Here is a 19,382-nt window from a genome sequence, read left to right on the forward strand (position 1 = left end):
GTGGGAACTGTTATGCTAATTAAACTGGCATTTGACAAAGGTGTCTCTAGAAAAGGCCCAGAAGGAAACATTTTCCCAGAGAAAAGCCCCAGATCTTTAAGGCAAAATGCAAACGAGGTCTCACCTCTACTTTCTGGGACAAAATGCACACTTTCACCTCATGGGGCTGAAAGGCACTCCCAACTGTCAAGGATCATAAAAAATCCACACCTCTCTGATGAAATTGGCCTAGCTGGTCCTTTGTGACGACGACGACTCGCACCCTCGGCTCGGGATATAACATGGAGATATGGCAGATGGATATGAGGTAGGTCAACACGACGGGCTGCAACGCTAAGGTCCACAGGAGGGCACGTCATCCAATGGCTTCTTGCAAGGGGAAGATAGATTCTGGTGGATGACGTGCTGCATACATGGGAGCTTCTTCCGGTACTTTCTTTAAACCAAAAAAGGGAAAGCTTCAGTGAAAAGTCATTAAGGCCTTTCTTCCAGGGTTGGCAGCAAGACGATTCTCCAAAGAATGAGCACTACTTCCTTCTCTTTTGCTCTTACGAGGATATTGCTTGTAGGAGCTCTGGCATGAAAAAAACCCCTGTGTAGAACTTTCCGAACCCGTTGCAAAAACACAAGCCAGGTGAAGAAAGTAACGCGTCGTAGATGTGCAGAGTTCTTTGCCACTCTTTAATGGCACACAGCAGCCAAGCTTTCAAAGACTTAAGGTGATTCATCTGTTTTTAACCAGGCATGCCAGTCTCACAAGAGACTATCAAAAATTGCCATTGCTGACTATTTTTCAAGTCATCACGGCGGGGTATTGGGAATAGTTTTCAATTAGCAATAATCACGCCTCGGTTAACACCTCATGGGCTATGATACTGCCACTGCGCAAAGCTAACCTTCTGGCTGCTTTGGTAGATAATGCATGCCCAATGAGCGCTCATGAAGGTTTTGGCTAGGCATAGGTGGACATTGAGCCAGAGCAGAGCATTGTGGGAACTGTTATGCTAATTAAACTGGCATTTGACAAAGGTGTCTCTAGAAAAGGCCCAGAAGGAAACATTTTCCCAGAGAAAAGCCCCAGATCTTTAAGGCAAAATGCAAACGAGGTCTCACCTCTACTTTCTGGGACAAAATGCACACTTTCACCTCATGGGGCTGAAAGGCACTCCCAACTGTCAAGGATCATAAAAAATCCACACCTCTCTGATGAAATTGGCCTAGCTGGTCCTTTGTGACGACGACGACTCGCACCCTCGGCTCGGGATATAACATGGAGATATGGCAGATGGATATGAGGTAGGTCAACACGACGGGCTGCAACGCTAAGGTCCACAGGAGGGCACGTCATCCAATGGCTTCTTGCAAGGGGAAGATAGATTCTGGTGGATGACGTGCTGCATACATGGGAGCTTCTTCCGGTACTTTCTTTAAACCAAAAAAGGGAAAGCTTCAGTGAAAAGTCATTAAGGCCTTTCTTCCAGGGTTGGCAGCAAGACGATTCTCCAAAGAACGACCACTACTTCCTTCTCTTTTGCTCTTACGAGGATATTGCTTGTAGGAGCTCTGGCATGAAAAAAACCCCTGTGTAGAACTTTCCGAACCCATCGCAAAAATACAAGCCAGGTGAAGAAAGTAACGCGTCGTAGATGTGCAGAGTTCTTTGCCACTCTTTAATGGCCCACAGCAGCCAAGCTTTCAAAGACTTAAGGTGATTCATCTGTTTTTAACCAGGCATGCCAGTCTCACAAGAGACTATCAAAAATTGCCATTGCTGACTATTTTTCAAGTCATCATGGCGGGGTATTGGGAATAGTTTTCAATTAGCAATAATCACGCCTCGGTTAACACCTCATGAGCTATGATACTGCCACTGCGCAAAGCTAACCTTCTGGCTGCTTTGGTAGATAATGCATGCCCAATGAGCGCTCATGAAGGTTTTGGCTAGGCATAGGTGGACATTGAGCCAGAGCAGAGCATTGTGGGAACTGTTATGCTAATTAAACTGGCATTTGACAAAGGTGTCTCTAGAAAAGGCCCAGAAGGAAACATTTTCCCAGAGAAAAGCCCCAGATCTTTAAGGCAAAATGCAAACGAGGTCTCACCTCTACTTTCTGGGACAAAATGCACACTTTCACCTCATGGGGCTGAAAGGCACTCCCAACTGTCAAGGATCATAAAAAATCCACACCTCTCTGATGAAATTGGCCTAGCTGGTCCTTTGTGACGACGACGACGACTCGCACCCTCGGCTCGGGATATAACATGGAGATATGGCAGATGGATATGAGGTAGGTCAACACGACGGGCTGCAACGCTAAGGTCCACAGGAGGGCACGTCATCCAATGGCTTCTTACAAGGGGAAGATAGATTCTGGTGGATGACGTGCTGCATACATGGGAGCTTCTTCCGGTAATTTCTTTAAACCAAAAAAGGGAAAGCTTCAGTGAAAAGTCATTAAGGCCTTTCTTCCAGGGTTGGCAGCAAGACGATTCTCCAAAGAATGAGCACTACTTCCTTCTCTTTTGCTCTTACGAGGAGCTCTGGCATGAAAAAAACCCCTGTGTAGAACTTTCCAAACCCGTCGCAAAAACACAAGCCAGGTGAAGAAAGTAACGCGTCGTAGTTGTGCAGAGTTCTTTGCCACTCTTCAATGGCCCACAGCAGCCAAGCTTTCAAAGACTTAAGGTGATTCATCTGTTTTTAACCAGGCATGCCAGTCTCACAAGAGACTATCAAAAATTGCCATTGCTGACTATTTTTCAAGTCATCACGGCGGGGTATTGGGAATAGTTTTCAATTAGCAATAATGACGCCTCGGTTAACACCTCATAGGCTATGATACTGCCACTGTGCAAAGCTAACCTTCTGGCTGCTTTGGTAGATAATGCATGCCCAATGAGCGCTCATGAAGGTTTTGGCTAGGCATAGGTGGACATTGAGCCAGAGCAGAGCATTGTGGGAACTGTTATGCTAATTAAACTGGCATTTGACAAAGGTGTCTCTAGAAAAGGCCCAGAAGGAAACATTTTCCCAGAGAAAAGCCCCAGATCTTTAAGGCAAAATGCAAACGAGGTCTCACCTCTACTTTCTGGGACAAAATGCACACTTTCACCTCATGGGGCTGAAAGGCACTCCCAACTGTCAAGGATCATAAAAAATCCACACCTCTCTGATGAAATTGGCCTAGCTGGTCCTTTGTGACGACGACGACGACTCGCACCCTCGGCTCGGGATATAACATGGAGATATGGCAGATGGATATGAGGTAGGTCAACACGACGGGCTGCAACGCTAAGGTCCACAGGAGGGCACGTCATCCAATGGCTTCTTACAAGGGGAAGATAGATTCTGGTGGATGACGTGCTGCATACATGGGAGCTTCTTCCGGTACTTTCTTTAAACCAAAAAAAGGAAAGCTTCAGTGAAAAGTCATTAAGGCCTTTCTTCCAGGGTTGGCAGCAAGACGATTCTCCAAAGAATGAGCACTACTTCCTTCTCTTTTGCTCTTACGAGGATATTGCTTGTAGGAGCTCTGGCATGAAAAAAACCCCTGTGTAGAACTTTCCGAACCCGTTGCAAAAACACAAGCCAGGTGAAGAAAGTAACGCGTCGTAGATGTGCAGAGTTCTTTGCCACTCTTTAATGGCCCACAGCAGCCAAGCTTTCAAAGACTTAAGGTGATTCATCTGTTTTTAACCAGGCATGCCAGTCTCACAAGAGACTATCAAAAATTGCCATTGCTGACTATTTTTCAAGTCATCATGGCGGGGTATTGGGAATAGTTTTCAATTAGCAATAATCACGCCTCGGTTAACACCTCATGGGCTATGATACTGCCACTGCGCAAAGCTAACCTTCTGGCTGCTTTGGTAGATAATGCATGCCCAATGAGCGCTCATGAAGGTTTTGGCTAGGCATAGGTGGACATTGAGCCAGAGCAGAGCATTGTGGGAACTGTTATGCTAATTAAACTGGCATTTGACAAAGGTGTCTCTAGAAAAGGCCCAGAAGGAAACATTTTCCCAGAGAAAAGCCCCAGATCTTTAAGGCAAAATGCAAACGAGGTCTCACCTCTACTTTCTGGGACAAAATGCACACTTTCACCTCATGGGGCTGAAAGGCACTCCCAACTGTCAAGGATCATAAAAAATCCACACCTCTCTGATGAAATTGGCCTAGCTGGTCCTTTGTGACGACGACGACGACTCGCACCCTCGGCTCGGGATATAACATGGAGATATGGCAGATGGATATGAGGTAGGTCAACACGACGGGCTGCAACGCTAAGGTCCACAGGAGGGCGCGTCATCCAATGGCTTCTTACAAGGAGAAGATAGATTCTGGTGGATGACGTGCTGCATACATGGGAGCTTCTTCCTGTACTTTCTTTAAACCAAAAAAGGGAAAGCTTCAGTGAAAAGTCATTAAGGCCCTTCTTCCAGGGTTGGCAGCAAGACGATTCTCCAAAGAATGAGCACTACTTCCTTCTCTTTTGCTCTTACGAGGATATTGCTTGTAGGAGCTCTGGCATGAAAAAACCCCCTGTGTAGAACTTTCCGAACCCGTCGCAAAAACACAAGCCAGGTGAAGAAAGTAACGCGTCGTAGATGTGCAGAGTTCTTTGCCACTCTTTAATGGCCCACAGCAGCCAAGCTTTCAAAGACTTAAGGTGATTCATCTGTTTTTAACCAGGCATGCCAGTCTCACAAGAGACTATCAAAAATTGCCATTGCTGACTATTTTTCAAGTCATCATGGCGGGGTATTGGGAATAGTTTTCAATTAGCAATAATCACGCCTCGGTTAACACCTCATGGGCTATGATACTGCCACTGCGCAAAGCTAACCTTCTGGCTGCTTTGGTAGATAATGCATGCCCAATGAGCGCTCATGAAGGTTTTGGCTAGGCATAGGTGGACATTGAGCCAGAGCAGAGCATTGTGGGAACTGTTATGCTAATTAAACTGGCATTTGACAAAGGTGTCTCTAGAAAAGGCCCAGAAGGAAACATTTTCCCAGAGAAAAGCCCCAGATCTTTAAGGCAAAATGCAAACGAGGTCTCACCTCTACTTTCTGGGACAAAATGCACACTTTCACCTCATGGGGCTGAAAGGCACTCCCAACTGTCAAGGATCATAAAAAATCCACACCTCTCTGATGAAATTGGCCTAGCTGGTCCTTTGTGACGACGACGACTCGCACCCTCGGCTCGGGATATAACATGGAGATATGGCAGATGGATATGAGGTAGGTGAACACGACGGGCTGCAACGCTAAGGTCCACAGGAGGGCACGTCATCCAATGGCTTCTTACAAGGGGAAGATAGATTCTGGTGGATGACGTGCTGCATACATGGGAGCTTCTTCCGGTACTTTCTTTAAACCAAAAAATGGAAAGCTTCAGTGAAAAGTCATTAAGACCTTTCTTCCAGGGTTGGCAGCAAGACGATTCTCCAAAGAATGAGCACTACTTCCTTCTCTTTTGCTCTTACGAGGATATTGCTTGTAGGAGCTCTGGCATGAAAAAAACCCCTGTGTAGAACTTTCCGAACCCGTCGCAAAAACACAAGCCAGGTGAAGAAAGTAACGCGTCGTAGATGTGCAGAGTTCTTTGCCACTCTTTAATGGCCCACAGCAGCCAAGCTTTCAAAGACTTAAGGTGATTCATCTGTTTTTAACCAGGCATGCCAGTCTCACAAGAGACTATCAAAAATTGCCATTGCTGACTATTTTTCAAGTCATCATGGCGGGGTATTGGGAATAGTTTTCAATTAGCAATAATCACGCCTCGGTTAACACCTCATGAGCTATGATACTGCCACTGCGCAAAGCTAACCTTCTGGCTGCTTTGGTAGATAATGCATGCCCAATGAGCACTCATGAAGGTTTTGGCTAGGCATAGGTGGACATTGAGCCAGAGCAGAGCATTGTGGGAACTGTTATGCTAATTAAACTGGCATTTGACAAAGGTGTCTCTAGAAAAGGCCCAGAAGGAAACATTTTCCCAGAGAAAAGCCCCAGATCTTTAAGGCAAAATGCAAACGAGGTCTCACCTCTACTTTCTGGGACAAAATGCACACTTTCACCTCATGGGGCTGAAAGGCACTCCCAACTGTCAAGGATCATAAAAAATCCACACCTCTCTGATGAAATTGGCCTAGCTGGTCCTTTGTGACGACGACGACGACTCGCACCCTCGGCTCGGGATATAACATGGAGATATGGCAGATGGATATGAGGTAGGTCAACACGACGGGCTGCAACGCTAAGGTCCACAGGAGGGCACGTCATCCAATGGCTTCTTACAAGGGGAAGATAGATTCTGGTGGATGACGTGCTGCATACATGGGAGCTTCTTCCGGTACTTTCTTTAAACCAAAAAAGGGAAAGCTTCAGTGAAAAGTCATTAAGGCCTTTCTTCCAGGGTTGGCAGCAAGACGATTCTCCAAAGAATGAGCACTACTTCCTTCTCTTTTGCTCTTACGAGGAGCTCTGGCATGAAAAAAACCCCTGTGTAGAACTTTCCAAACCCGTCGCAAAAACACAAGCCAGGTGAAGAAAGTAACGCGTCGTAGTTGTGCAGAGTTCTTTGCCACTCTTCAATGGCCCACAGCAGCCAAGCTTTCAAAGACTTAAGGTGATTCATCTGTTTTTAACCAGGCATGCCAGTCTCACAAGAGACTATCAAAAATTGCCATTGCTGACTATTTTTCAAGTCATCACGGCGGGGTATTGGGAATAGTTTTCAATTAGCAATAATCACGCCTCGGTTAACACCTCATAGGCTATGATACTGCCACTGCGCAAAGCTAACCTTCTGGCTGCTTTGGTAGATAATGCATGCCCAATGAGCGCTCATGAAGGTTTTGGCTAGGCATAGGTGGACATTGAGCCAGAGCAGAGCATTGTGGGAACTGTTATGCTAATTAAACTGGCATTTGACAAAGGTGTCTCTAGAAAAGGCCCAGAAGGAAACATTTTCCCAGAGAAAAGCCCCAGATCTTTAAGGCAAAATGCAAACGAGGTCTCACCTCTACTTTCTGGGACAAAATGCACACTTTCACCTCATGGGGCTGAAAGGCACTCCCAACTGTCAAGGATCATAAAAAATCCACACCTCTCTGATGAAATTGGCCTAGCTGGTCCTTTGTGACGACGACGACTCGCACCCTCGGCTCGGGATATAACATGGAGATATGGCAGATGGATATGAGGTAGGTCAACACGACGGGCTGCAACGCTAAGGTCCACAGGAGGGCACGTCATCCAATGGCTTCTTGCAAGGGGAAGATAGATTCTGGTGGATGACGTGCTGCATACATGGGAGCTTCTTCCGGTACTTTCTTTAAACCAAAAAAGGGAAAGCTTCAGTGAAAAGTCATTAAGGCCTTTCTTCCAGGGTTGGCAGCAAGACGATTCTCCAAAGAATGAGCACTACTTCCTTCTCTTTTGCTCTTACGAGGATATTGCTTGTAGGAGCTCTGGCATGAAAAAAACCCCTGTGTAGAACTTTCCGAACCCGTTGCAAAAACACAAGCCAGGTGAAGAAAGTAACGCGTCGTAGATGTGCAGAGTTCTTTGCCACTCTTTAATGGCACACAGCAGCCAAGCTTTCAAAGACTTAAGGTGATTCATCTGTTTTTAACCAGGCATGCCAGTCTCACAAGAGACTATCAAAAATTGCCATTGCTGACTATTTTTCAAGTCATCACGGCGGGGTATTGGGAATAGTTTTCAATTAGCAATAATCACGCCTCGGTTAACACCTCATGGGCTATGATACTGCCACTGCGCAAAGCTAACCTTCTGGCTGCTTTGGTAGATAATGCATGCCCAATGAGCGCTCATGAAGGTTTTGGCTAGGCATAGGTGGACATTGAGCCAGAGCAGAGCATTGTGGGAACTGTTATGCTAATTAAACTGGCATTTGACAAAGGTGTCTCTAGAAAAGGCCCAGAAGGAAACATTTTCCCAGAGAAAAGCCCCAGATCTTTAAGGCAAAATGCAAACGAGGTCTCACCTCTACTTTCTGGGACAAAATGCACACTTTCACCTCATGGGGCTGAAAGGCACTCCCAACTGTCAAGGATCATAAAAAATCCACACCTCTCTGATGAAATTGGCCTAGCTGGTCCTTTGTGACGACGACGACTCGCACCCTCGGCTCGGGATATAACATGGAGATATGGCAGATGGATATGAGGTAGGTCAACACGACGGGCTGCAACGCTAAGGTCCACAGGAGGGCACGTCATCCAATGGCTTCTTACAAGGGGAAGATAGATTCTGGTGGATGACGTGCTGCATACATGGGAGCTTCTTCCGGTACTTTCTTTAAACCAAAAAAAGGAAAGCTTCAGTGAAAAGTCATTAAGGCCTTTCTTCCAGGGTTGGCAGCAAGACGATTCTCCAAAGAATGAGCACTACTTCCTTCTCTTTTGCTCTTACGAGGATATTGCTTGTAGGAGCTCTGGCATGAAAAAAACCCCCTGTGTAGAACTTTCCGAACCCGTTGCAAAAACACAAGCCAGGTGAAGAAAGTAACGCGTCGTAGATGTGCAGAGTTCTTTGCCACTCTTTAATGGCCCACAGCAGCCAAGCTTTCAAAGACTTAAGGTGATTCATCTGTTTTTAACCAGGCATGCCAGTCTCACAAGAGACTATCAAAAATTGCCATTGCTGACTATTTTTCAAGTCATCATGGCAGGGTATTGGGAATAGTTTTCAATTAGCAATAATCACGCCTCGGTTAACACCTCATGGGCTATGATACTGCCACTGCGCAAAGCTAACCTTCTGGCTGCTTTGGTAGATAATGCATGCCCAATGAGCGCTCATGAAGGTTTTGGCTAGGCATAGGTGGACATTGAGCCAGAGCAGAGCATTGTGGGAACTGTTATGCTAATTAAACTGGCATTTGACAAAGGTGTCTCTAGAAAAGGCCCAGAAGGAAACATTTTCCCAGAGAAAAGCCCCAGATCTTTAAGGCAAAATGCAAACGAGGTCTCACCTCTACTTTCTGGGACAAAATGCACACTTTCACCTCATGGGGCTGAAAGGCACTCCCAACTGTCAAGGATCATAAAAAATCCACACCTCTCTGATGAAATTGGCCTAGCTGGTCCTTTGTGACGACGACGACTCGCACCCTCGGCTCGGGATATAACATGGAGATATGGCAGATGGATATGAGGTAGGTGAACACGACGGGCTGCAACGCTAAGGTCCACAGGAGGGCACGTCATCCAATGGCTTCTTACAAGGGGAAGATAGATTCTGGTGGATGACGTGCTGCATACATGGGAGCTTCTTCCGGTACTTTCTTTAAACCAAAAAATGGAAAGCTTCAGTGAAAAGTCATTAAGACCTTTCTTCCAGGGTTGGCAGCAAGACGATTCTCCAAAGAATGAGCACTACTTCCTTCTCTTTTGCTCTTACGAGGATATTGCTTGTAGGAGCTCTGGCATGAAAAAAACCCCTGTGTAGAACTTTCCGAACCCGTCGCAAAAACACAAGCCAGGTGAAGAAAGTAACGCGTTGTAGATGTGCAGAGTTCTTTGCCACTCTTTAATGGCCCACAGCAGCCAAGCTTTCAAAGACTTAAGGCGATTCATCTGTTTTTAACCAGGCATGCCAGTCTCACAAGAGACTATCAAAAATTGCCATTGCTGACTATTTTTCAAGTCATCACGGCGGGGTATTGGGAATAGTTTTCAATTAGCAATAATCACGCCTCGGTTAACACCTCATGGGCTATGATACTGCCACTGCGCAAAGCTAACCGTCTGGCTGCTTTGGTAGATAATGCATGCCCAATGAGCGCTCATGAAGGTTTTGGCTAGGCATAGGTGGACATTGAGCCAGAGCAGAGCATTGTGGGAACTGTTATGCTAATTAAACTGGCATTTGACAAAGGTGTCTCTAGAAAAGGCCCAGAAGGAAACATTTTCCCAGAGAAAAGCCCCAGATCTTTAAGGCAAAATGCAAACGAGGTCTCACCTCTACTTTCTGGGACAAAATGCACACTTTCACCTCATGGGGCTGAAAGGCACTCCCAACTGTCAAGGATCATAAAAAATCCACACCTCTCTGATGAAATTGGCCTAGCTGGTCCTTTGTGACGACGACGACTCGCACCCTCGGCTCGGGATATAACATGGAGATATGGCAGATGGATATGAGGTAGGTCAACACGACGGGCTGCAACGCTAAGGTCCACAGGAGGGCACGTCATCCAATGGCTTCTTACAAGGGGAAGATAGATTCTGGTGGATGACGTGCTGCATACATGGGAGCTTCTTCCGGTACTTTCTTTAAACCAAAAAAAGGAAAGCTTCAGTGAAAAGTCATTAAGGCCTTTCTTCCAGGGTTGGCAGCAAGACGATTCTCCAAAGAATGAGCACTACTTCCTTCTCTTTTGCTCTTACGAGGATATTGCTTGTAGGAGCTCTGGCATGAAAAAAAACCCTGTGTAGAACTTTCCGAACCCGTTGCAAAAACACAAGCCAGGTGAAGAAAGTAACGCGTCGTAGATGTGCAGAGTTCTTTGCCACTCTTTAATGGCCCACAGCAGCCAAGCTTTCAAAGACTTAAGGTGATTCATCTGTTTTTAACCAGGCATGCCAGTCTCACAAGAGACTATCAAAAATTGCCATTGCTGACTATTTTTCAAGTCATCATGGCGGGGTATTGGGAATAGTTTTCAATTAGCAATAATCACGCCTCGGTTAACACCTCATGGGCTATGATACTGCCACTGCGCAAAGCTAACCTTCTGGCTGCTTTGGTAGATAATGCATGCCCAATGAGCGCTCATGAAGGTTTTGGCTAGGCATAGGTGGACATTGAGCCAGAGCAGAGCATTGTGGGAACTGTTATGCTAATTAAACTGGCATTTGACAAAGGTGTCTCTAGAAAAGGCCCAGAAGGAAACATTTTCCCAGAGAAAAGCCCCAGATCTTTAAGGCAAAATGCAAACGAGGTCTCACCTCTACTTTCTGGGACAAAATGCACACTTTCACCTCATGGGGCTGAAAGGCACTCCCAACTGTCAAGGATCATAAAAAATCCACACCTCTCTGATGAAATTGGCCTAGCTGGTCCTTTGTGACGACGACGACTCGCACCCTCGGCTCGGGATATAACATGGAGATATGGCAGATGGATATGAGGTAGGTCAACACGACGGGCTGCAACGCTAAGGTCCACAGGAGGGCACGTCATCCAATGGCTTCTTGCAAGGGGAAGATAGATTCTGGTGGATGACGTGCTGCATACATGGGAGCTTCTTCCGGTACTTTCTTTAAACCAAAAAAGGGAAAGCTTCAGTGAAAAGTCATTAAGGCCTTTCTTCCAGGGTTGGCAGCAAGACGATTCTCCAAAGAATGAGCACTACTTCCTTCTCTTTTGCTCTTACGAGGATATTGCTTGTAGGAGCTCTGGCATGAAAAAAACCCCTGTGTAAAACTTTCCGAACCCGTCGCAAAAACACAAGCCAGGTGAAGAAAGTAACGCGTCGTAGATGTGCAGAGTTCTTTGCCACTCTTTAATGGCCCACAGCAGCCAAGCTTTCAAAGACTTAAGGTGATTCATCTGTTTTTAACCAGGCATGCCAGTCTCACAAGAGACTATCAAAAATTGCCATTGCTGACTATTTTTCAAGTCATCACGGCGGGGTATTGGGAATAGTTTTCAATTAGCAATAATCACGCCTCGGTTAACACCTCATAGACTATGATACTGCCACTGCGCAAAGCTAACCTTCTGGCTGCTTTGGTAGATAATGCATGCCCAATGAGCGCTCATGAAGGTTTTGGCTAGGCATAGGTGGACATTGAGCCAGAGCAGAGCATTGTGGGAACTGTTATGCTAATTAAACTGGCATTTGACAAAGGTGTCTCTAGAAAAGGCCCAGAAGGAAACATTTTCCCAGAGAAAAGCCCCAGATCTTTAAGGCAAAATGCAAACGAGGTCTCACCTCTACTTTCTGGGACAAAATGCACACTTTCACCTCATGGGGCTGAAAGGCACTCCCAACTGTCAAGGATCATAAAAAATCCACACCTCTCTGATGAAATTGGCCTAGCTGGTCCTTTGTGACGACGACGACTCGCACCCTCGGCTCGGGATATAACATGGAGATATGGCAGATGGATATGAGGTAGGTCAACACGACGGGCTGCAACGCTAAGGTCCACAGGAGGGCACGTCATCCAATGGCTTCTTACAAGGGGAAGATAGATTCTGGTGGATGACGTGCTGCATACATGGGAGCTTCTTCCGGTACTTTCTTTAAACCAAAAAAAGGAAAGCTTCAGTGAAAAGTCATTAAGGCCTTTCTTCCAGGGTTGGCAGCAAGACGATTCTCCAAAGAATGAGCACTACTTCCTTCTCTTTTGCTCTTACGAGGATATTGCTTGTAGGAGCTCTGGCATGAAAAAAACCCCCTGTGTAGAACTTTCCGAACCCGTTGCAAAAACACAAGCCAGGTGAAGAAAGTAACGCGTCGTAGATGTGCAGAGTTCTTTGCCACTCTTTAATGGCCCACAGCAGCCAAGCTTTCAAAGACTTAAGGTGACTCATCTGTTTTTAACCAGGCATGCCAGTCTCACAAGAGACTATCAAAAATTGCCATTGCTGACTATTTTTCAAGTCATCATGGCGGGGTATTGGGAATAGTTTTCAATTAGCAATAATCACGCCTCGGTTAACACCTCATGGGCTATGATACTGCCACTGCGCAAAGCTAACCGTCTGGCTGCTTTGGTAGATAATGCATGCCCAATGAGCGCTCATGAAGGTTTTGGCTAGGCATAGGTGGACATTGAGCCAGAGCAGAGCATTGTGGGAACTGTTATGCTAATTAAACTGGCATTTGACAAAGGTGTCTCTAGAAAAGGCCCAGAAGGAAACATTTTCCCAGAGAAAAGCCCCAGATCTTTAAGGCAAAATGCAAACGAGGTCTCACCTCTACTTTCTGGGACAAAATGCACACTTTCACCTCATGGGGCTGAAAGGCACTCCCAACTGTCAAGGATCATAAAAAATCCACACCTCTCTGATGAAATTGGCCTAGCTGGTCCTTTGTGACGACGACGACTCGCACCCTCGGCTCGGGATATAACATGGAGATATGGCAGATGGGTATGAGGTAGGTCAACACGACGGGCTCCAACGCTAAGGTCCACAGGAGGGCACGTCATCCAATGGCTTCTTACAAGGGGAAGATAGATTCTGGTGGATGACGTGCTGCATACATGGGAGCTTCTTCCGGTACTTTCTTTAAACCAAAAAAAGGAAAGCTTCAGTGAAAAGTCATTAAGGCCTTTCTTCCAGGGTTGGCAGCAAGACGATTCTCCAAAGAATGAGCACTACTTCCTTCTCTTTTGCTCTTACGAGGATATTGCTTGTAGGAGCTCTGGCATGAAAAAAAACCCTGTGTAGAACTTTCCGAACCCGTTGCAAAAACACAAGCCAGGTGAAGAAAGTAACGCGTCGTAGATGTGCAGAGTTCTTTGCCACTCTTTAATGGCCCACAGCAGCCAAGCTTTCAAAGACTTAAGGTGATTCATCTGTTTTTAACCAGGCATGCCAGTCTCACAAGAGACTATCAAAAATTGCCATTGCTGACTATTTTTCAAGTCATCATGGCGGGGTATTGGGAATAGTTTTCAATTAGCAATAATCACGCCTCGGTTAACACCTCATGGGCTATGATACTGCCACTGCGCAAAGCTAACCTTCTGGCTGCTTTGGTAGATAATGCATGCCCAATGAGCGCTCATGAAGGTTTTGGCTAGGCATAGGTGGACATTGAGCCAGAGCAGAGCATTGTGGGAACTGTTATGCTAATTAAACTGGCATTTGACAAAGGTGTCTCTAGAAAAGGCCCAGAAGGAAACATTTTCCCAGAGAAAAGCCCCAGATCTTTAAGGCAAAATGCAAACGAGGTCTCACCTCTACTTTCTGGGACAAAATGCACACTTTCACCTCATGGGGCTGAAAGGCACTCCCAACTGTCAAGGATCATAAAAAATCCACACCTCTCTGATGAAATTGGCCTAGCTGGTCCTTTGTGACGACGACGACTCGCACCCTCGGCTCGGGATATAACATGGAGATATGGCAGATGGATATGAGGTAGGTCAACACGACGGGCTGCAACGCTAAGGTCCACAGGAGGGCACGTCATCCAATGGCTTCTTGCAAGGGGAAGATAGATTCTGGTGGATGACGTGCTGCATACATGGGAGCTTCTTCCGGTACTTTCTTTAAACCAAAAAAGGGAAAGCTTCAGTGAAAAGTCATTAAGGCCTTTCTTCCAGGGTTGGCAGCAAGACGATTCTCCAAAGAATGAGCACTACTTCCTTCTCTTTTGCTCTTACGAGGATATTGCTTGTAGGAGCTCTGGCATGAAAAAAACCCCTGTGTAAAACTTTCCGAACCCGTCGCAAAAACACAAGCCAGGTGAAGAAAGTAACGCGTCGTAGATGTGCAGAGTTCTTTGCCACTCTTTAATGGCCCACAGCAGCCAAGCTTTCAAAGACTTAAGGTGATTCATCTGTTTTTAACCAGGCATGCCAGTCTCACAAGAGACTATCAAAAATTGCCATTGCTGACTATTTTTCAAGTCATCACGGCGGGGTATTGGGAATAGTTTTCAATTAGCAATAATCACGCCTCGGTTAACACCTCATGGGCTATGATACTGCCACTGCGCAAAGCTAACCTTCTGGCTGCTTTGGTAGATAATGCATGCCCAATGAGCGCTCATGAAGGTTTTGGCTAGGCATAGGTGGACATTGAGCCAGAGCAGAGCATTGTGGGAACTGTTATGCTAATTAAACTGGCATTTGACAAAGGTGTCTCTAGAAAAGGCCCAGAAGGAAACATTTTCCCAGAGAAAAGCCCCAGATCTTTAAGGCAAAATGCAAACGAGGTCTCACCTCTACTTTCTGGGACAAAATGCACACTTTCACCTCATGGGGCTGAAAGGCACTCCCAACTGTCAAGGATCATAAAAAATCCACACCTCTCTGATGAAATTGGCCTAGCTGGTCCTTTGTGACGACGACGACGACTCGCACCCTCGGCTCGGGATATAACATGGAGATATGGCAGATGGATATGAGGTAGGTCAACACGACGGGCTGCAACGCTAAGGTCCACAGGAGGGCACGTCATCCAATGGCTTCTTACAAGGGGAAGATAGATTCTGGTGGATGACGTGCTGCATACATGGGAGCTTCTTCCGGTACTTTCTTTAAACCAAAAAAAGGAAAGCTTCAGTGAAAAGTCATTAAGGCCTTTCTTCCAGGGTTGGCAGCAAGACGATTCTCCAAAGAATGAGCACTACTTCCTTCTCTTTTGCTCTTACGAGGATATTGCTTGTAGGAGCTCTGGCATGAAAAAAACCCCTGTGTAGAACTTTCCGAACCCGTTGCAAAAACACAAGCCAGGTGAAGAAAGTAACGCGTCGTAGATGTGCAGAGTTCTTTGCCACTCTTTAATGGCCCACAGCAGCCAAGCTTTCAAAGACTTAAGGTGATTCATCTGTTTTTAACCAGGCATGCCAGTCTCACAAGAGACTATCAAAAATTGCCATTGCTGACTATTTTTCAAGTCATCATGGCGGGGTATCGGGAATAGTTTTCAATTAGCAATAATCACGCCTCGGTTAACACCTCATGGGCTATGATACTGCCACTGCGCAAAGCTAACCTTCTGGCTGCTTTGGTAGATAATGCATGCCCAATGAGCGCTCATGAAGGTTTTGGCTAGGCATAGGTGGACATTGAGCCAGAGCAGAGCATTGTGGGAACTGTTATGCTAATTAAACTGGCATTTGACAAAGGTGTCTCTAGAAAAGGCCCAGAAGGAAACATTTTCCCAGAGAAAAGCCCCAGATCTTTAAGGCAAAATGCAAACGAGGTCTCACCTCTACTTTCTGGGACAAAATGCACACTTTCACCTCATGGGGCTGAAAGGCACTCCCAACTGTCAAGGATCATAAAAAATCCACACCTCTCTGATGAAATTGGCCTAGCTGGTCCTTTGTGACGACGACGACTCGCACCCTCGGCTCGGGATATAACATGGAGATATGGCAGATGGATATGAGGTAGGTCAACACGACGGGCTGCAACGCTAAGGTCCACAGGAGGGCACGTCATCCAATGGCTTCTTACAAGGGGAAGATAGATTCTGGTGGATGACGTGCTGCATACATGGGAGCTTCTTCCTGTACTTTCTTTAAACCAAAAAAGGGAAAGCTTCAGTGAAAAGTCATTAAGGCCTTTCTTCCAGGGTTGGCAGCAAGACGATTCTCCAAAGAACGAGCACTACTTCCTTCTCTTTTGCTCTTACGAGGATATTGCTTGTAGGAGCTCTGGCATGAAAAAAACCCCTGTGTAGAACTTTCCGAACCCGTCGCAAAAACACAAGCCAGGTGAAGAAAGTAACGCGTCGTAGATGTGCAGAGTTCTTTGCCACTCTTTAATGGCCCACAGCAGCCAAGCTTTCAAAGACTTAAGGTGATTCATCTGTTTTTAACCAGGCATGCCAGTCTCACAAGAGACTATCAAAAATTGCCATTGCTGACTATTTTTCAAGTCATCATGACAGGGTATTGGGAATAGTTTTCAATTAGCAATAATCACGCCTCGGTTAACACCTCATGGGCTATGATACTGCCACTGCGCAAAGCTAACCTTCTGGCTGCTTTGGTAGATAATGCATGCCCAATGAGCGCTCATGAAGGTTTTGGCTAGGCATAGGTGGACATTGAGCCAGAGCAGAGCATTGTGGGAACTGTTATGCTAATTAAACTGGCATTTGACAAAGGTGTCTCTAGAAAAGGCCCAGAAGGAAACATTTTCCCAGAGAAAAGCCCCAGATCTTTAAGGCAAAATGCAAACGAGGTCTCACCTCTACTTTCTGGGACAAAATGCACACTTTCACCTCATGGGGCTGAAAGGCACTCCCAACTGTCAAGGATCATAAAAAATCCACACCTCTCTGATGAAATTGGCCTAACTGGTCCTTTGTGACGACGACGACTCGCACCCTCGGCTCGGGATATAACATGGAGATATGGCAGATGGATATGAGGTAGGTGAACACGACGGGCTGCAACGCTAAGGTCCACAGGAGGGCACGTCATCCAATGGCTTCTTACAAGGGGAAGATAGATTCTGGTGGATGACGTGCTGCATACATGGGAGCTTCTTCCGGTACTTTCTTTAAACCAAAAAAGGGAAAGCTTCAGTGAAAAGTCATTAAGGCCTTTCTTCCAGGGTTGGCAGCAAGACGATTCTCCAAAGAACGACCACTACTTCCTTCTCTTTTGCTCTTACGAGGATATTGCTTGTAGGAGCTCTGGCATGAAAAAACCCCCTGTGTAGAACTTTCCGAACCCGTCGCAAAAACACAAGCCAGGTGAAGAAAGTAACGCGTCGTAGTTGTGCAGAGTTCTTTGCCACTCTTTAATGGCCCACAGCAGCCAAGCTTTCAAAGACTTAAGGTGATTCATCTGTTTTTAACCAGGCATGCCAGTCTCACAAGAGACTATCAAAAATTGCCATTGCTGACTATTTTTCAAGTCATCATGGCGGGGTATTGGGAATAGTTTTCAATTAGCAATAATCACGCCTCGGTTAACACCTCATGGGCTATGATACTGCCACTGTGCAAAGCTAACCTTCTGGCTGCTTTGGTAGATAATGCATGCCCAATGAGCGCTCATGAAGGTTTTGGCTAGGCATAGGTGGACATTGAGCCAGAGCAGAGCATTGTGGGAACTGTTATGCTAATTAAACTGGCATTTGACAAAGGTGTCTCTAGAAAAGGCCCAGAAGGAAACATTTTCCCAGAGAAAAGCCCCAGATCTTTAAGGCAAAATGCAAACGAGGTCTCACCTCTACTTTCTGGGACAAAATGCACACTTTCACCTCATGGGGCTGAAAGGCACTCCCAACTGTCAAGGATCATAAAAAATCCACACCTCTCTGATGAAATTGGCCTAGCTGGTCCTTTGTGACGACGACGACGACGACTCGCACCCTCGGCTCGGGATATAACATGGAGATATGGCAGATGGATATGAGGTAGGTCAACACGACGGGCTGCAACGCTAAGGTCCACAGGAGGGCACGTCATCCAATGGCTTCTTACAAGGGGAAGATAGATTCTGGTGGATGACGTGCTGCATACATGGGAGCTTCTTCCTGTACTTTCTTTAAACCAAAAAAGGGAAAGCTTCAGTGAAAAGTCATTAAGGCCTTTCTTCCAGGGTTGGCAGCAAGACGATTCTCCAAAGAATGAGCACTACTTCCTTCTCTTTTGCTCTTACGAGGATATTGCTTGTAGGAGCTCTGGCATGAAAAAAACCCCTGTGTAGAACTTTCCGAACCCGTCGCAAAAATACAAGCCAGGTGAAGAAAGTAACGCGTCGTAGATGTGCAGAGTTCTTTGCCACTCTTTAATGGCCCACAGCAGCCAAGCTTTCAAAGACTTAAGGTGACTCATCTGTTTTTAACCAGGCATGCCAGTCTCACAAGAGACTATCAAAAATTGCCATTGCTGACTATTTTTCAAGTCATCATGGCGGGGTATTGGGAATAGTTTTCAATTAGCAATAATCACGCCTCGGTTAACACCTCATGGGCTATGATACTGCCACTGCGCAAAGCTAACCTTCTGGCTGCTTTGGTAGATAATGCATGCCCAATGAGCGCTCATGAAGGTTTTGGCTAGGCATAGGTGGACATTGAGCCAGAGCAGAGCATTGTGGGAACTGTTATGCTAATTAAACTGGCATTTGACAAAGGTGTCTCTAGAAAAGGCCCAGAAGGAAACATTTTCCCAGAGAAAAGCCCCAGATCTTTAAGGCAAAATGCAAACGAGGTCTCACCTCTACTTTCTGGGACAAAATGCACACTTTCACCTCATGGGGCTGAAAGGCACTCCCAACTGTCAAGGATCATAAAAAATCCACACCTCTCTGATGAAATTGGCCTAGCTGGTCCTTTGTGACGACGACGACTCGCACCCTCGGCTCGGGATATAACATGGAGATATGGCAGATGGATATGAGGTAGGTGAACACGACGGGCTGCAACGCTAAGGTCCACAGGAGGGCACGTCATCCAATGGCTTCTTACAAGGGGAAGATAGATTCTGGTGGATGACGTGCTGCATACATGGGAGCTTCTTCCGGTACTTTCTTTAAACCAAAAAAGGGAAAGCTTCAGTGAAAAGTCATTAAGGCCTTTCTTCCAGGGTTGGCAGCAAGATGATTCTCCAAAGAATGAGCACTACTTCCTTCTCTTTTGCTCTTACGAGGATATTGCTTGTAGGAGCTCTGGCATGAAAAAACCCCCTGT

General features: G+C 46.2%; 19 non-coding genes across 19 annotated transcripts; all 19 read right to left on the reverse strand.

Annotated features, from left to right (window-relative positions):
- Positions 1 to 751: 751 nt before the first annotated feature.
- On the reverse strand, positions 752 to 893 carry LOC128498345 (U4 spliceosomal RNA). The gene has a single exon (XR_008354576.1). It is a non-coding gene; the product is annotated as a U4 spliceosomal RNA (small nuclear RNA).
- Positions 894 to 1,740: 847 nt separating this feature from the next.
- On the reverse strand, positions 1,741 to 1,882 carry LOC128498411 (U4 spliceosomal RNA). The gene has a single exon (XR_008354639.1). It is a non-coding gene; the product is annotated as a U4 spliceosomal RNA (small nuclear RNA).
- Positions 1,883 to 2,718: 836 nt separating this feature from the next.
- Positions 2,719 to 2,860, reverse strand: LOC128498509 (U4 spliceosomal RNA). Its single transcript, XR_008354733.1, has one exon. It is a non-coding gene; the product is annotated as a U4 spliceosomal RNA (small nuclear RNA).
- Positions 2,861 to 3,710: 850 nt separating this feature from the next.
- Positions 3,711 to 3,852, reverse strand: LOC128498329 (U4 spliceosomal RNA). The gene has a single exon (XR_008354561.1). It is a non-coding gene; the product is annotated as a U4 spliceosomal RNA (small nuclear RNA).
- An 850-nt stretch (positions 3,853 to 4,702) lies between these two features.
- LOC128498331 (U4 spliceosomal RNA) lies at positions 4,703 to 4,844 on the reverse strand. The gene has a single exon (XR_008354562.1). It is a non-coding gene; the product is annotated as a U4 spliceosomal RNA (small nuclear RNA).
- Positions 4,845 to 5,691: 847 nt separating this feature from the next.
- LOC128498412 (U4 spliceosomal RNA) lies at positions 5,692 to 5,833 on the reverse strand. The gene has a single exon (XR_008354640.1). It is a non-coding gene; the product is annotated as a U4 spliceosomal RNA (small nuclear RNA).
- An 836-nt stretch (positions 5,834 to 6,669) lies between these two features.
- LOC128498238 (U4 spliceosomal RNA) lies at positions 6,670 to 6,811 on the reverse strand. The gene has a single exon (XR_008354481.1). It is a non-coding gene; the product is annotated as a U4 spliceosomal RNA (small nuclear RNA).
- An 847-nt stretch (positions 6,812 to 7,658) lies between these two features.
- LOC128498346 (U4 spliceosomal RNA) lies at positions 7,659 to 7,800 on the reverse strand. The gene has a single exon (XR_008354577.1). It is a non-coding gene; the product is annotated as a U4 spliceosomal RNA (small nuclear RNA).
- An 848-nt stretch (positions 7,801 to 8,648) lies between these two features.
- Positions 8,649 to 8,790, reverse strand: LOC128498389 (U4 spliceosomal RNA). The gene has a single exon (XR_008354618.1). It is a non-coding gene; the product is annotated as a U4 spliceosomal RNA (small nuclear RNA).
- Positions 8,791 to 9,637: 847 nt separating this feature from the next.
- On the reverse strand, positions 9,638 to 9,779 carry LOC128498347 (U4 spliceosomal RNA). The gene has a single exon (XR_008354578.1). It is a non-coding gene; the product is annotated as a U4 spliceosomal RNA (small nuclear RNA).
- Positions 9,780 to 10,626: 847 nt separating this feature from the next.
- Positions 10,627 to 10,768, reverse strand: LOC128498332 (U4 spliceosomal RNA). The gene has a single exon (XR_008354563.1). It is a non-coding gene; the product is annotated as a U4 spliceosomal RNA (small nuclear RNA).
- Positions 10,769 to 11,615: 847 nt separating this feature from the next.
- Positions 11,616 to 11,757, reverse strand: LOC128498386 (U4 spliceosomal RNA). Its single transcript, XR_008354615.1, has one exon. It is a non-coding gene; the product is annotated as a U4 spliceosomal RNA (small nuclear RNA).
- An 848-nt stretch (positions 11,758 to 12,605) lies between these two features.
- Positions 12,606 to 12,747, reverse strand: LOC128498333 (U4 spliceosomal RNA). Its single transcript, XR_008354564.1, has one exon. It is a non-coding gene; the product is annotated as a U4 spliceosomal RNA (small nuclear RNA).
- Positions 12,748 to 13,594: 847 nt separating this feature from the next.
- On the reverse strand, positions 13,595 to 13,736 carry LOC128498334 (U4 spliceosomal RNA). The gene has a single exon (XR_008354565.1). It is a non-coding gene; the product is annotated as a U4 spliceosomal RNA (small nuclear RNA).
- An 847-nt stretch (positions 13,737 to 14,583) lies between these two features.
- On the reverse strand, positions 14,584 to 14,725 carry LOC128498348 (U4 spliceosomal RNA). The gene has a single exon (XR_008354579.1). It is a non-coding gene; the product is annotated as a U4 spliceosomal RNA (small nuclear RNA).
- Positions 14,726 to 15,575: 850 nt separating this feature from the next.
- LOC128498351 (U4 spliceosomal RNA) lies at positions 15,576 to 15,717 on the reverse strand. Its single transcript, XR_008354582.1, has one exon. It is a non-coding gene; the product is annotated as a U4 spliceosomal RNA (small nuclear RNA).
- An 847-nt stretch (positions 15,718 to 16,564) lies between these two features.
- Positions 16,565 to 16,706, reverse strand: LOC128498460 (U4 spliceosomal RNA). Its single transcript, XR_008354686.1, has one exon. It is a non-coding gene; the product is annotated as a U4 spliceosomal RNA (small nuclear RNA).
- Positions 16,707 to 17,553: 847 nt separating this feature from the next.
- LOC128498426 (U4 spliceosomal RNA) lies at positions 17,554 to 17,695 on the reverse strand. The gene has a single exon (XR_008354654.1). It is a non-coding gene; the product is annotated as a U4 spliceosomal RNA (small nuclear RNA).
- An 853-nt stretch (positions 17,696 to 18,548) lies between these two features.
- Positions 18,549 to 18,690, reverse strand: LOC128498335 (U4 spliceosomal RNA). The gene has a single exon (XR_008354566.1). It is a non-coding gene; the product is annotated as a U4 spliceosomal RNA (small nuclear RNA).
- Positions 18,691 to 19,382: the final 692 nt, after the last annotated feature.

The sequence above is a fragment of the Spea bombifrons genome, chromosome 5 (assembly GCF_027358695.1).
Source record: "Spea bombifrons isolate aSpeBom1 chromosome 5, aSpeBom1.2.pri, whole genome shotgun sequence".
In the NCBI taxonomy this organism is placed as follows: Eukaryota; Metazoa; Chordata; class Amphibia; order Anura; family Pelobatidae; genus Spea; species Spea bombifrons.